A 16,477-nucleotide genomic window follows, 5' to 3' on the forward strand; every position below is an offset into this window, starting at 1 on the left:
ATGTCTTCCTTAACTGTTTAACCACATAGAAATTATTTAATGGATTTGATTGATATTGACCAAGTTCTTTCTAGATTAATGATGTATCTGTGGCTTGAAATATTAAGCCTTACTAAGTCTACTTCTTAAAATGTGAAGGAATTGACTATTGCTTATAAAGTCTAATTCAATTGAGAGGTCAATAAAAATTTTAGGAACTCCTTGAAGAAGTAAATATTGAAACTGCTTTATGCAAGCACCTGTGACCATGTATATGTGTGTGTATAGGTGTGTTTGTGTGTGTGTGCAGACTTCAAATTTAGTACTTCTATACTTGGACTCCTCAGGTTTAGAAGCTTGCATAAGACAAGAAGTTTAAAAATTCAGTTAGCTATAGAGCTGCCTTGCTATTTTAAATTTTTTTAAATGAGATAGTTTCTAAGTTTCCTTACACTCCAAAATTCCATAACCCTATTTACCTGAAGGTAGAGGTTCTTCGATTTCAGTGTTCCTCAGCATCATCAGGAGGGTTTACTAAAATGCAGGTTTTTGAGCTCTACCCCAGAATTTCTGAATCTACAGTTCTGGAGTTAAGCACACAGTTACGTTTCTAATAAGTTCCAAAGTTAGTGGGCACCCCACTCCTTAGAGAGTAATATTTATGAACTAAATATATCTTCAGAAGCACTTCTTACTTATGAGACCTTATTGTGTAATTGAAGTCTTCTTTATATATTCTTAATATCCTAGTAGAAAATTATATTTAGTTAAAAATAAAGATAGATGTATAGGTAAAGAAATTAATAACAGATCTTTTATCTAATCACTGAATATTCTAGGGACTCTAAAGAAATTCTCATTTTATTTTAAACATTATAAAAAAATCAATGAGCTAAACTCCTCTTTATTACTGCCATTCAAGTTACCTTTTAGGACATTCAAACACAAATAGTTACTTGTGCTAAAACAATATTATCATTGGTTATCAACTTGCTTTTTAAAGAAGTTAACAAAATTGCATTATATTTAATGTTGTCATTAAACATATCAAGCAACATTAATCTTTTAGAATTTAATTTTGTTAGAATTTTAATTCCTATTCCCATTGCCACAGGGATTTATAGAGTATTTTTCATAAGTGAGTTTACTGATTTTATGGATGAGAAGATGATATGCTACAGTACTAAAGTAATTTTCTATTTGATGGTTTTAGCATCATCTTATTATTTTCAATATTTTACATATAATAAATTTCTGCGGTTCTAAATTTTGACTTAGTTTAACATAAACATGATGCCTCTACTATTTTCCTAACAAGATATTCAACTCGGTTAGTAACACCACCACCAACAACAAGAGTACTTCCTACTTATATGTCAATATCTTATTAGAAACAATGACATTAATGGATTTAAATTTAACACCGATTAAATTTGAGTTTGGTATTATAGTAGCTTGGTTGCTTCAGGGACAAGACTAATTTTAGAAAGACCCAAATTCTAACAGGATGAGAAGTTTTAAAACTCCTAACAATTGTGTTTCAAGAACTGTTAATTTAAATTTATAAAATGTTTATTGAATATAAACATTGTGCTAGGCTTTGAAAATATAAAGTTAGTTTTAGTAATCTGAACTCAAAAAAGATTACAATATAGGAGGTGAATAAAAGGCAAAGGCAAAGAAGCCAGGAGAATTCAGTGATAAAATGTAGCAGCAAATCTAAATATAAAGTAGAGGGTTACTCAGAAAAAAATTATTTTCTAGGCATGGGAGTGGTATGCTTCACAAAACAATAACTGATCACATTTTTTCAGGAGTTTTGTTGTTGTTTGTTTTTAGTTTTGACAAGAGTCACAAAAGGACTATTACCAGGGAAAATAAATAGGTGAATGTAGTCATGATGGTATAAAAAGAACACACACATTCAGAGAACTGCAATTTTATAATGATGAAGAAAGGGTAGAATAAGACCGGAATGTCAGAGGGAAGCCAGGAATCATCTCAGGAAGGGCTTGCTTGCCATGCTAAAGAGAGTTATGAAAAAAAAGATCTCACTGAAAAGTTTGGAGCAGCAGAGTTTAGAGTAAGCTATTTAGAAAGACAATTAAACAATATACAGAAGAAACTGAAGGGCAAATGAGGCTGGAGGTAAAGAAATCAGATAAGTTCTTCAGAAACTTTTTGACAAACAAGCATTTGATTTAGCCTGACCAGGTGGTGGCACAGTAGATATAGCATCAGACTGGGATGAGAAGGACCCAGGTTCGAGACCCCGAGGTCGCCAGCTTGAGTGTGGGCTTATCTGGCTTGAGTAAAAAAAAAAAGCTCACCAGCGTGGACCCAAGGTCACTGGCTCGAGCAAGGGGTTACTCGGTCAGCTGAAGGCGCGCAGTCAAGGAACATATGAGAAAGCAATCAATGAACAACTAAGGTGTCCAACGAAAAACTGATAATTGATGCTTCTCATCTCTCTCCATTCCTGTCTGTGTCTGTCCCTGTCTATCCCTCTCTCTGACTCTCTCTCTGTCCTTGTAAAAAAAAAAAAAATTTAAAAAGCATTTGATTTAAAAAAAATGAGATATAAAATAAAAAATTTCAAAATATTAAGAAAATTGGCCTGACCTGTGGTGGTGCAGTGGATGAAGCATCGACCTGGAAATGCTGAGGTCCCCGGTTCAAAACCCTGGGCTCGCCCAGTCAAGGCACATATGGGAGTAGATGCTTCCAGCTCCTCTCCCCTTCTCTCTCTCTGTTTCTCTCTCTCTCTGTCTCTCTCTCTCTCCTCTCTAAAAAAATGAATAAATAAATTAAAAAATATATTAAGAAAATTGTGGTTGATCAGAATTAGTGGGCAAAAACTCACAGTAGTCTATGATGAGTCCCAGATATTTTCCTTAGGTTGCCAGGAGAATGTTGGTGCAGTGGAAGAATGTATTAAAGAGAGTTTATTCTTATATTATTGGTTATATTGAATTTCATGGCCAGTGAAATAACCAAATGAAAGATTGAATAAATAGAAAAATGAATAGGTAAGATCATGAGAGAAAATTGGGGTCAAAGATGAATAGATGATATTTATCAGAATTTAGTAAATAAAGCATACTTGTGTGTACAGGAATAGTTTAACAAGAGAAGATGGGCAAGAACTGAGCCCTGGAAAGACCAAAACTTAAGGGAAGAATTATAGGTGCCTCAAAAGTGAATAAAGAACATCCAGAGAGGAATCAAAGAAGCCAGGGATGGTGGGGTGGGGGGAGAGATGAATGATTTTTGAATGAAATAGAAAACAACTTTGTGTCCATTTATTAATTCAACACACATTTAATAAGCATATATCTAGTAGTCTCTATATTCTAGGGGTATTGTGGTATACAAAATAAACATGATTCCAATCCTTATGGAGGTTACAGTTTAATGGGAAGAAATAATAATTTTTAAAAAGTAATAATTAATAAAGTACAACATACAATATGAGCTTATAAATTGTACCCCTGACATGTCCTGAGAGGAGCTAGAGAAAGGTTTTACAGAGAATATAACCTTTAAGTCAAGAACATAAAGACTGACTAATGACTAATTCAATAGTAAGGAGAGAAAGTTCACTTCAGGCACACTGAACAGCCAGCAATGTGAAACCAAGAGGTGAGGGAGATCATGACATGTTTGGGACACTAAGAAATTTACCACTGAAAAGTCACCTAAGAGGTTAAAATGAGATTGAAGTCTTCTCCTTACTTGATTTATGAGGAATAATTAATGCCAGTGACCATTTTATTCTTGAAATATTATCTCCCTTAGCTCCTCTGATATCATACACTTCACATTTTTCTTCTAACTCTTTGCACTCTTATTCTCAATCATTTTTGTGATGTTACCTGTTTTCACAAAGCCTTTAAATCATTCTTCACCATGTACCATCTCTCTACATAATCTCACCTGTTCCCAATGTTTTCATTGGCACCTCCATCACCAGTATACTACCTTCCCATATACTGATCTCTAGTCCAGCTTTTGCTTAAAAGCTCCACACAATTATGCAACTGCCATCTTGGCAGCTCCCTATAGCTATCAATCATCTCAAATTGAACATATACAAAACTAAGTGAATCATTTCTTGCCAAACATGGTTGATTGATTATACTCCTCATCTTACTAGAGAGGCCCAGCCATTCAACCAGACTGGCAGCCAGATATATGGCAAACATTCTTGAGCCTACCACTTTCCTTAATTTATATCCAAGTCTAGTAAGGTAACATAATATAAATTGTTTAAAGTATTTGTCCATATGTTTTCCTTTTCTCCTACTTCACACAAGCTCTTTATTTCATCCTTAAGAACATTTGCTTCAGGACTGAAAGAAGAATCTAATCTGAGGTGATGGCATTTTGGTCTATTGTAGCCGCCTAATTGTGGTTTTATACTAAAGAGAGGCCAGATCCTTGAGTAGGAAGAGAGCACTACCAAAGAGGTGATCCATATTAGAGTAGATGGTTTATGCTGGTCCTGAGGGCGAAAGATCTAAAGGAGATGGGACCTTGTTTATGGTACAAAAACAGAAAGTTTAACTCTGGGCTTAAAAAAAAATTGGCTTTGAGATTGGAGAGTATTTGAGATATTTCTAAACACGTGGTTTTGCTATGATTCTTAGTCTACAAATTTAACCATGCAAAAAGTAGCTTTTCAATATTACCAAAACCCCTCACATATACACATACAGTTACTCACAGACAGGTTACCCCAAAGTCCAAGGACCCATGTTGCAGCTCACATGGTAAAGAAAGAGACGCTGACCTCAAGTCCTTTGCCATCGATTCTCACATCATCACTGCATTCAATTTTTTTCAACTAATTTTCTTTCAAGTTCTGAAAAATAGGGATAGAATATTTGGAGACACCTAAAACGTGCCAACAAATGAATATCTTATTTAGAGACACTCTTGAAAATATCATCTGTTAAAGAGAGTTACTATGGTTTTATTTTTATTTTGTGAGATTTTCTGCAATATAAATAGACCTAGATGTCCTCGATTAATATATTTAGTTATGGACATTTAAGGGGAGTTGCTTAACACAAGGGAAGAGGAAGTTAAGTTATAAAAATATTTTTAGCTTCTTATTTAAAGGCCCGTTTATAATCAGTTTGAAATATTTATATCCCGTTAGTAACTGAGTGACCCAGCCATCTGTCACTGACACAGGCCTGCAATAATAATGGGCTAATACTGATACAGGAGAACTTGTATGTTTAAAGCTCCTTTAATTGATATATTATTTCTGCTTGAGAGTGGGAAACTATAAATTTAATCACATGTTCTATGTTTTTTCTTTCTATTTAAATGTTATTTCAGTGCTAATAACCCAGACCTAGAATCAGGGAATTATTTTTATCATTTCTGTCATTATGTGACCTAAAGAAAGTCACTTAATTGAGTGAACTGCATTTTTTTTTCTATTAAGTAGTAGACGACTAACCCCTCCAAGTTTCACCATCTTATAGTGCAATATATTTATATTTTTTCTTTAATTGCTTTGTTTTGGTATGGTGTATATAGTAAAAAGAATAAGTTTCATTCACAATGAAATCAAAGATGTTTCATAAAAGGCTAATGCAAATTTTTACTAACTTTTTTCTCATATATATAACAATATTCTCTAGGGGAGACTTTCTTTAAACATCTGTGTTCTTATTGTTCTAGTTATCTATTGCTAAATTACAAAATACCTCAAAATAGGAAGCAACAACAATCATGTATTGTTCTCAGAAGCCTTCAAGTCGGGCCCTGCTTATCTCTGTTCCATGTGACCATAGCTAGGGCAACTCTACTGTGGCTGGAGGATCATTTCCAAGGCTACTGTCCACATGGAGGGCAAATTGGTGCTTGCTACTGATTGGGAATTGAGTTTAGATTGTCAATTAGAAGCTTTAATTCTTCACCATGTGGATCTTTCTAGAAACTGCCTATGTTTCCTTACAACATGATGACTGAGTTTTAAAGGTGTGTATTCCAAAGAGATCATCTTGAGAAGCCAGCATTTCAAGAGGCCCAGGCAGCAGCTTTTGAAGATTTCTTGTGATCTAGCATCAGAAATCCCAGAAAGTCACTTCCACTGCATTCCTCTGGTGAATCATGTCACAAAAATTAGTCAAATTCAAAGGGGAGTCCAGTTCCTCTCAATGGGAAAAATATTCTGAAACAAAAGAATTTGTGCTCATCGTTATTACAAATTGTCTTCCTTAAGATTCTTTACTAAGAACTTGCCAACTGAGGCTGTATTTTCTAAGGTGAAATTTATGATGATGTAATTAGGTTTTCATTTTCTGTTTCCACTATAAGGAGGTAGGTATTGTTATAGCTTGGATTGATGAATTTAAAATTAGGATAAGATACATACAAAGTGCTATAGAAACAGAGGAAAAACACTTACTGACCTAAAGCTAGAGAAGGCTTCAGAGAGAAAGAAACAGGGAACTAATTCTTTAAGTGTGATTCAGGGTCACCATATGCCCTGCACAGGTGTACACAGTAAACAACATACAAGTGTTCTGAAATTCCCTGAGTTGTAAGGTATGACAGGGAAAATTTTTACTGTAGTCACTGATAATAGCATTTCTAAAGTCCTGGAATTATTAAAAAAAAATTAGAGGTTAGCAAAGAAATGTGAGAATTTCTGTATGGCTAGACAACATTAAACAGATCAATTTAAGGTATGAGATATTAAGATGTAAGCTGAAGCACTATGCCAAAAAAAAATCTTTAATGTTAATAAATTATTTTCAAAAATATTTTCTCTTTGTCCTTCACCCATTTAGTCAGGTATTAAGCTTAGTGCTTATTGTTTTCAAGAAGGTTCATGCCAGGGTAGGAAGTAGAAGTCGATGAGTGTGTGAAAAACAGCTTCTTTCCTTTGGGATAGAAAAATATCTACTAAATAAGGGTAAATCTACAGAGAAAGAAGCTAATAACATAAATAACTGTTTGTTACTTCTCTACAATAAACTTCCATGTCACATAGCAGAGCCCATTTATTTTCACCTATGTTATTCATTAGTTTTGTTTTTATACAGACTCAAGCCTGGAAAGAAGAAATTATGTTACTCCATTTTCTCCATTTTTAGTCATCTTATGGAAATGCAGCTGATTCCATTGTGCACTTTATCTCAAATAATCCTGCTGAGAAAGGCAGTTCCTGGATGGGGATTTCATATTTCATGCAGACCCAGGCACACTGCATAAATAATGCATAAATAATACTCCTGCCTGGATAGGGCGATCTTTCACCTGAAAGGATGCCTCTCTAGGAAGCCACTGATACCTCATTCATAGTTTCGCTCTTCTCATTCTTGAAAAGGTTAGCACAGTTTTATCTTTAATTGCCACTTGATCATTGTAGAGATTAACAAGTCATGCTGGAGACATTTTTCAAAACAGCTGTGGAATACATCACAAGGTCTTTACATCCCCCCACACTATGCAGGAGCACATTGATGGGTGTTTTCATGCTGCTATCTCTAAATTACGTGTGGGAATTGAAAGGGTAAGTTTATTAGATGTGAATGAGCCCATTGGTTTTTAATCAAATTTAGAGAGCTGCGAGAAAAGCTATCCACCAATCTTCTGCTTTTTCTGACAGTAATGAATTCATCATTCTCCCCATGACATTTCTCATAGGACAATCACACCATTTTCTCTACAGTCTCTGTGATGCTCAAGGGGACCAGTGACTTACTGTGGGTCAAATAAGTTTATAAATATGATATATGTTTGCTTGCTTATAGGTTGCATTGGGTGTAGGGCAGTGGTTCCCAACGCCTGGGCCGTGGACCAATACTGGTCCTTGGGCCATTTGGTACTAGTCCGCACAGAAAGAATAAATAACTTACATTATTTCCATTTTATTTATATTTAAGTCTGAACAACCAGATTCCCTGTTACATCCGTCTAAGACTCACTCTTGATGCTTATCTCGGTCACTTGATAACATTTATCCGTCCCACCCTAAAGGCTGGTCTGTGAAAATATTTTCTGACATTAAACTGGTCCATGGCCCAAAAAAGGTTGGGGACCACTGGTGTAGGTGATAGTCTGTAAGCAAGCAGGGTCATTATAGCCTAAGGCTTAGTTTTAAGACTAAGCCTTTCCCACCCTTTTAATACTAAGATCTTTTCAAAACTAAGCTTTTCCCCACACCCTTGACTGTTGCATGATGTAGGGTGGTGCACTCTCATGAATAATCCCATTATGCCTCAGATAAGTGACTTTGTATCAGAGACTTCCATGTTTTTATATTGGATTAAAAGTTTTGATTTCTATACTATAAAATGGGGCAGAGGAGCACATGCTGTAGGAGAGCAGAGAATGGCCATGTGGAGGAGAGGAGAAGCCGCCAAGATGGCGGACTGCTGAAGGAGAAGTCAGTTTGTGCAGAGAGAAGGAGATGGGGGACAGAGGTGAATAAGGCTGGTGAGGTTAGAAACCTTTGATTCTAAGAAACTCAGATAAGTCAGTGTCTTTGGGAGCCCTGAATGGAAAGGGAAGTGTTTTCCCACTGTGTGTATTTCTTGCGCACCGTATGCAGGCTAGGATTAAAGCTAATGGCCCACCAGTTCTTGGCCCTTTTGTTTCATTACCATCTGTCTGAATCAAATGTGAACTTGCATGGGCCAGGTGGCTGTGATGGTGGCCGTGGCTACTGGCCTTACACGTATCATAGCAAAGGCAGAGGTTCTGAATTAGTGTCTTATTATAATTTAGGTAACACAGACCTAGAAAAAGGATACAATACATAGTAGGTATTATAGAGATTTTTTTTTAGATAGCTGATGCTAACATAAATAAATATAGTAGAAGAAATAATAAACTGTATGTTGGGCAGATAAAATGTATTATGCTCACTTTGTTAAAAATGGCGCTGCCCATGTGAGGCCGTCGCCCAGGTGATATTAATGTGTGTTGAGAATCCTTGTAGCCTGGGGCTTGGTTTTGAGATTAAGCCTTTCCCACCCTTTTTGATGTAGGGTGGTACAATCCAATCATGCCTCAGAGAAGTGACTTTGTATTAGAGACTTCCCTATTTTGTATATTGGATTAGAGGTTGTGAAGCTACAATATAAAATGGGGACAGAACGAGAGTTTGCTCTCTTGGTTCCTGGGATGATTAGCATGAGAGAGCAGAGGGAGCAGAGCAGAGAGCAGAAAGAGGCCATGTGGCCAGGAGAAGCAGCCAAGATGGCGGAGTGCTGAGTGAGATGCCAGTTTGTGTAGTGTTTGTATCTGGGATAAGGAAGGAGATGGGGAACTGAGGAGAATAAGGCTGGTGAGCTAGAAACCTTTGATTCTAGGAAACTCGGATAAGTCAGTAGCTTTGTGAGTACTGAATGTGAGTGGATTTTGGAGCCCAGTGTGTATTTTTTTTACTTGCCTGCTGGGTGCAAGCTAGAATTAAAGATTATGGCCCACCAGTTTGTGGCTCCGTTGTTTCTTTACCGACTGTCCGAATCCAATGCGAACCTGCATGGGCCAGGCTGTTGTGACGGTGGCCCTGGCTACTGACTTTATACTGTATCACCAAAATGCACATCTTAATGAAAATTCCCCAGACTCTTTTCACTGCCATTGAACTTAAATATGTTTAATTTCCCAAAATGCACCAAAGCTTTAATGATTATCTTTTAAACAAAGTAGGCGAAACTCCAGTGTATGCGACAAATCCAGTTCTCCACCTGTTGTAAATAGAGGTGTTTTGGAACCTGCACCCTCACACATTTATGTTTTTTATAGATGCATTCACGCTAAAACAGCAGAACTGAGTAGCTACAATATAGACTAGAGAGCCAGCAAATCTTAAAATAGTTTTTTTCTGTTCCTTTACAGAAAATGTTTGTCAATTCTTGTAAAAATACTAGAACTGAAAAAGTAGTTCTTTTTAGATATGTGAATTTTGAAGGGAATTTAAGTTTAACTCTTCACACAACTGATTAAATTTTTCTTTTTAGTATATATTTCTCTAATATCTTACAGCAGTTGATTCAGACTTTTTTGTAAATATACATTTTTCTGCCATCTTTAACAAAGCATATTAAAGATAATTTAAATATTACATGATATTTAAAAATCTCATTTGTTTTTTCACTATAAAGTGCAATATTTGTACTGTGCTAGAGATATTAGTCAAAGTACTGGAATAAATGAGCACTTATCCTAGAAATAGGCAGGCAGTTGCTCTCAAAAACTGGATAAACTCTCCTGATATTAACTGGGGTTTTGCTCACTTGATTCTTTACACTAAAGGTAATGTGAAGGACATAGAACCTGGTTTCACTCTAAGGTTTCTGCAAAAATAAATTTTATAATAAAAGGTTGAAGTACACTTTTCTCAGGTGGTTTTCTCACTGTTCAGGAAATTACTATCATTGCCAGTTCTAACTCCATCCTTTGGTTTGTCATTGGCATCCAAAGCATTGCCCCTGAGTTTCTACATCACTGAAACAATGCAGATAAGGTATTTCTTTGTCAGCTTGAACCTGTTTGCTAATTTCACAAGGTGGGAGGCAGACGTGCCTGTTACCATAAAAAAAAGTGATAAGATATTTTGCAAAGGACTACATCTTACAAAACCTTTACAATTTGACAAAGTTTTAGTCATATAAAAAAATGAATTTTTTTTTAAAACACTGCAGGCATCTGCATAAGAGAAAGTTATAATGATAAAATGCAATAAATTTCTTGTATATTGTTTGCATATTTTTGGCAAACTCCAATTTGTATTTGTATTTTAGAGATTGAATTATATTCTGATTTATAGGTTAAATAAATAAAGCAAAATTGTCAAGGAAGAAAATTAAATTAAAATCCTCGTAGTCATTAATCTTTTTTCCCCAAAATAAGTTGTAAGTATTCTAGCAAAAATATGTTAGCTTTGCTAAATCAAATGGCTATAAAATAATCTTTCACTGATGGAGATATGAGTCTAATAAAATTATTTATTAATTATGGTTTATTCAATTATAATGAGAATATGATAATTGCACATACTTCACATACTATATGTGAGTAAAATACTTGTAAATCAAGTAATAGAATGATACCTGGTACATAAATAGCCTTCATTAATAGTATATATGATTATTTTAATTCTTTTGTCAGTGTATCAAAGTGTTCATTGAAAAGAATAGATAAATAGAAGGTATAATTCAATATCTTTAGGTAATATTTTTAATTCAAATAAATTATAACTTTTATTTTATGAGATTCTGCAGTTATAGAATATTGAAAAAATAACATCTAAATATTTAAGGAATATGTACATGATTCATTAATATATGTATACATGAAAGTCAAAACAAAATTCAACTTTACCAGTATTTAGAACTTTTCACAAGATCAATTATAAAGGCAAATATTTTTATAACATTGATATGCACAGAATTTATACATAATAGAAATAATATTTATTATGTGTTGATAGATAAATATCTAAATAACACTATTCTAAGGGCTTATATTCATGAACACATTTGATCTTCAAGTATATATTATTATATTATTGTTATCTCAAATTTTTAAATAAAGTACATGAGAAATTAAAACAAAAACAAAACAAACAAACAGAAAAGAATCTCCAGGATAAAAAAATAATTAATTTGAACCCAAGTTATGTAAGTTTATGTTACTTATGTCATCTGTATTTCCTATGTTAGCTTACTCAGACATATGAATTATATATACTTCAAAACTACAACTCTAATGTGTATTATACACTGGTTCTATCATTAAAATCAATTTTTTGTGTCAACAAATTATTCATTTAAAAATATTTTTGCCCTGGCTGAATAACTATGTTGGGTAGAGCATTGTCCTGATACACAAAGGTTATGAGTTTGACCACTAATCAGGGCACATACAGGAACAAGTCGATGTTTCTGACTCTCCTCCTGTCACTCTAAAATCAATAAATAAGGTGTTTTTTGTTTTTTGTTTTAAGGAGAATGAATTATTCTCTTTTTAAAAAATAATAATTTATTGGATTTATGTCAGCAAAATGGAAGAGTAGGAAGCTCCCAGCCCTCATTCTACATGGAAATATCAATTTAATAACCTTTTGAGTAGTAAGTTTTCTTCATGCTCGCTGACCCTCGGGAGTGAGTTTTCTTTCAAAAAATGAAATTAGTTCCAGTTCCAGTTTTATTAACTTAAAATCATGTTTGCTTGATAACCAATTTATGGAAACAAGAAGAACATACATTTACCTTTTTTTAATGTTGCCTTACACATGTATGATCATACTCTGGATGGTCAGGAGGCACGAGAACATACATGAACATTTGTATTATTCAAATTAACCAGAAATTCATTGAACTAACTTTATAGAACCATGGAAAAATAGTCAAAAGTGTACTGCAATCAAGCACACACTCAATCATAAAAGAAAAAGCCATATTTAACAAGGTAGGACATTTTTGGTATTTTCACTTGTTTTTTCTCATCTCTGCTTCACACAGCATACTTTTGATCTGGGAGTAATCAAATCAGTTCTAAAGTTTCTCTCTCAAACCAAAAGAAGCAGAGGATCTATATTTTCAATGTTCTAAAGAGTCTGGGGCTTGCTTAAAATAATGATATTTGTTTCATCTCTCTCATATCTCAGTCAGGATAAGAAATAGCACTGTCTGTAAAAGCTGCAGAGGATTTTTACCATTGAATGGGAGATCTCACAAGGTGTTAATGTTGCTTCCACACTATTCCACTGCAGAGGACATGCTTAGTTGTAAGACAGGAGTTTGAGACAGGTGAGGACCTCTTTGTTACAGAGTACATATGATCTCCATTCTGTATTTATTGACTCTATTTGATCTATATGAGCATTTGCATCAAGTCACATATCACCAGTGTAATTCATCAATCACGGGTTTCACTGAAAAATGCCGCTACAAATAATACAGCTCATAATAATGCTCTATCTTATCCCAATTCACTTGTCTGGGGGGCAGTAGTAGAAGTTAAATCCTGGTTGATGTTTTCAAATTTTTCTGAGTGTGGGGTTAGATTTCACAATACGTATTTATTCTTTACTTGCCGATGCTGTTCCAGATGTCTGACACTACAACAGGTTGGATTCTCCAATGATGGCACTAAATTTAAAGCCCATAGACTACAATTTAGCTGCCGTGACCAGCACAAGGAAGTAAAGACCTGAGTGGGGGTGACAGAGGATGAAGGAAAACACAGAGACATAGATCAAGTTTGGGCCAGGTGGGACATTGTGTTCTGATGAAGACACAATGACACTGAGCCAGAAAAACCTTTTTATTTTATATGCTTAAACAAAAAGCATTGTGCTGGGGGGTGGAGGCCATGACCTCAAAACTGAAACTACCTGGCGCTCTGTCCTCCAAGCACGTCAGGACACCCTGAGCCCGTGGGTGCACTGTGCGCTTGCCGCCTGCTTCTGGCGTCAGGGCCACGAACAGCCTTCACATTGTTCCAGTGAGTGACCTGCCCTGCCAGGTCAAACAAGGACGAGGAGGGCCCTTCCTCTGCTCTCAGCTGCATGTAGGCTGGACACACTCAGATGCAGTGGTTCTCTGCATTTAGCACTTGGTTTTGAAATGACATTTTAAATAGGTTTTTGCCTATCACTAACAAAGTGAGACAAATCAGCCATGGCTAGGCCCCTAAAAGAGAAAATTCACACAATTTGGGCAGACACTCTGTGATAGAACTAGCAGAAGGACATGGATGGGTTCTAGATGAGTAGGCAAGCAAGCTGAAAGGTAGGCAGACAGAAAGGTATCAAGCAGGCAACACACAACTGTACAGGCAAACAGGCCTCGGAGTCAAAGGTTCGGGTCAATGGCAGGAGCATGACAGGTGTGACAATGAGAGATTGGCAGCAGGTAGCTTGATGCAGCTGGGACACTAGTCACCAGGTAAGAGATAGTAGGGCTCATATCATTGGTCTGCATTGCTGAAGACAAGCTGGGAAGACTAATAAGTACAAGGTATAGTCCTTGCCTTGGAGGAACAGTTTAGTAATGCTAGAACTCTTACAATATCTTCAGGAAAGAGGGCAAATCAGGACCACCAGCCCCTAGATTGAGGTGGGAATCAAGGTGAAGATAAAGGATGACAGTAAGAAAGTTACATTTAGTACATAATCTTTTAACTTGTACTTTAAATTCTCCTCAACAAGATGCAAAATTTTCCTTGAGCTAAAAAAGGGCTCTTAAAAATGTGGATAATATATTCCAATTCTGGTAATGATCCAGACCTGTTCGTGTGGAGCAGTTCAACATTGTTATTATGTTGATATTTAGCTATCATTAACTTCTCATGTTCAGAGTGACTCACTGAGCTAACTGTGTGTACTTGCTGATTCTTCAGTGAATTCAAAGAAAGAATGCACATGTTGGAAAGAGTGAAAAACATACATTTTTACATACTCACAGTAGAATTAATTGATACTATATTTTTAGAGGACGTTAACAAACAAAGCTACTTCACAAACACATTCTGTAGTTAATATGCTGTACTGATGGCCACCTGGGGTTCAGTTTTCTATATCATATTGCCAGATAAAAGAGGTTTTGAAAATCATATAGTTGGCTTTTAATGAGGTGACCAACTTTTTTACAATGAAAAGGAGGACAAAAATAAATTGAAGAAAACAATATTGTAAATAAAAGAAACATTTTATTCTTTGCAACAATAATACACTATAATATGATAAATGCAAAATAAAAACATTTGTAATATTTTATATTGTAATTATGCTTACATGCTTATTAATTTTTAATAATAATTGTAAGAAAAAGTACCCATTTAGTAAAACTAAATATCAAACAAAACCACTTATTTGGAGTGATATTCAGGTGTATTTATCATTTTCTTATTAAAAAAGTCTGTTTTATGCAACTATTTAATCAAAATGCATTATTAATAGATATGGTTTGAGGTTAGATTTCCACTTTAAAACTCGAATTTTGGGAAAATACTTGTAAATAAAATTATACGTATTTGGAAATTATTAAATAGATAATGAATTAATAAAATGTGAATTGTGGTTACCAGTCTATAATTGAATATTCACTGAAAAAGAAATAATTGTGAGTCTACAATGTCCTATGTACCATGTCATGTTTCAGTAAGAAGTACACAAAGCCATTTGCATGCTCGGTATATCGCACGCTCTCTCAAGGTCTCCCGTGAGAAGCGCATGTGTCTCATAATTGCATCTCACCTCACTGTAGTGATCCTTGACAAATTGTCATGTCAAATACAAATACGTCACATCATAAGCAATGGATCGACTCTGCATCGATCGAATACGGACATTTACAGATTAGTCTTCCAATATCAAAAAGGAGGGCATGTAGGAGGACACTTTTCAAGGGAGAACAGAACTTACAAAAGAAAGACTGTCCTCCCTAAAGGAGGACAATTGGTCACCTTACTTTTAAACAACTTCTACTATGTCAAGTTTAATTTATAAGAGTAAGCCACAGGCATGGACTAGAGTTGAACAACATTCTTTTGGCACCAACTTCAGCAATAAATGTAAAGGCAAACAGCTTGTCCATACACATCTACAAAGGATGAGCACCGAGAATCCACTGCAAAATAGACTGTTGGAAACCCAGGTCAAAGGTACAAAGTGTAATTTGCAACTGACTGCATCAATTTAATGTATTTTTCCCCCTCAAGAAAGAAGAGAATTTAGTGCAGTTAAAATAACAATTCATTAGTGGTTTTAGAACTTAAAGTCTAAAGTTCTTTTTAGCAATGCCTATCAGACTGTTCCAAAATTAACCAATCCATCAAAAAGATTAATGATTAACAGTAATAAATTTATATATATTTTTTGTAATAAGGACTTTCAAAATCTATTATGTTATCAACTTTCAAATATATAAAACTATTATTAAACTATATTCATTCACCATGCTATACATTAGATCCTTAAACATGTTTGTTATAACTGGCAGTCTGTGCCTTTGACACCCTTCACCCATTTGTCCACTTTCCAGACCTTGCATCTGGCAACTAGCAATCTGTTTTCTATATCTGTGAACTTGGTTTATTTTATTTATTTTTTCACCTGAAATTGAGATTATACAGTATTTATTTGTCTGACTTGTTTCAATTAGCATTTCATCTTCAAAATCAATCCAGGCTGTCACAAATATATCAGTTATTACTAATTTACTTTAAGCTTCAAAGCAGAATGGATATGCCACTCCAAACTATGCCATTTTGGCATAAAATTATTTTTAGCTGAAGACATTTGAGTCCCTAAAATATCTTATCAGCATAAAAGCAGAACCTCTTAAAAAAAAAACCCTCAGTTTTTATAAAATTTAATCCCCAGAAATTCTCTTCTATAAAACAAGAGGTCAGCACTATATCCAAACAGACATTGTCATGAAGCTATATCATAGATCCTATCTATTTTCTTAAGGGCTTGTTTTTCTTTAGAAAAAAAAAAGTCATTTATGTCATT

The sequence above is a fragment of the Saccopteryx leptura genome, chromosome 7 (assembly GCF_036850995.1).
Source record: "Saccopteryx leptura isolate mSacLep1 chromosome 7, mSacLep1_pri_phased_curated, whole genome shotgun sequence".
NCBI classification, from domain to species: domain Eukaryota; kingdom Metazoa; phylum Chordata; class Mammalia; order Chiroptera; family Emballonuridae; genus Saccopteryx; species Saccopteryx leptura.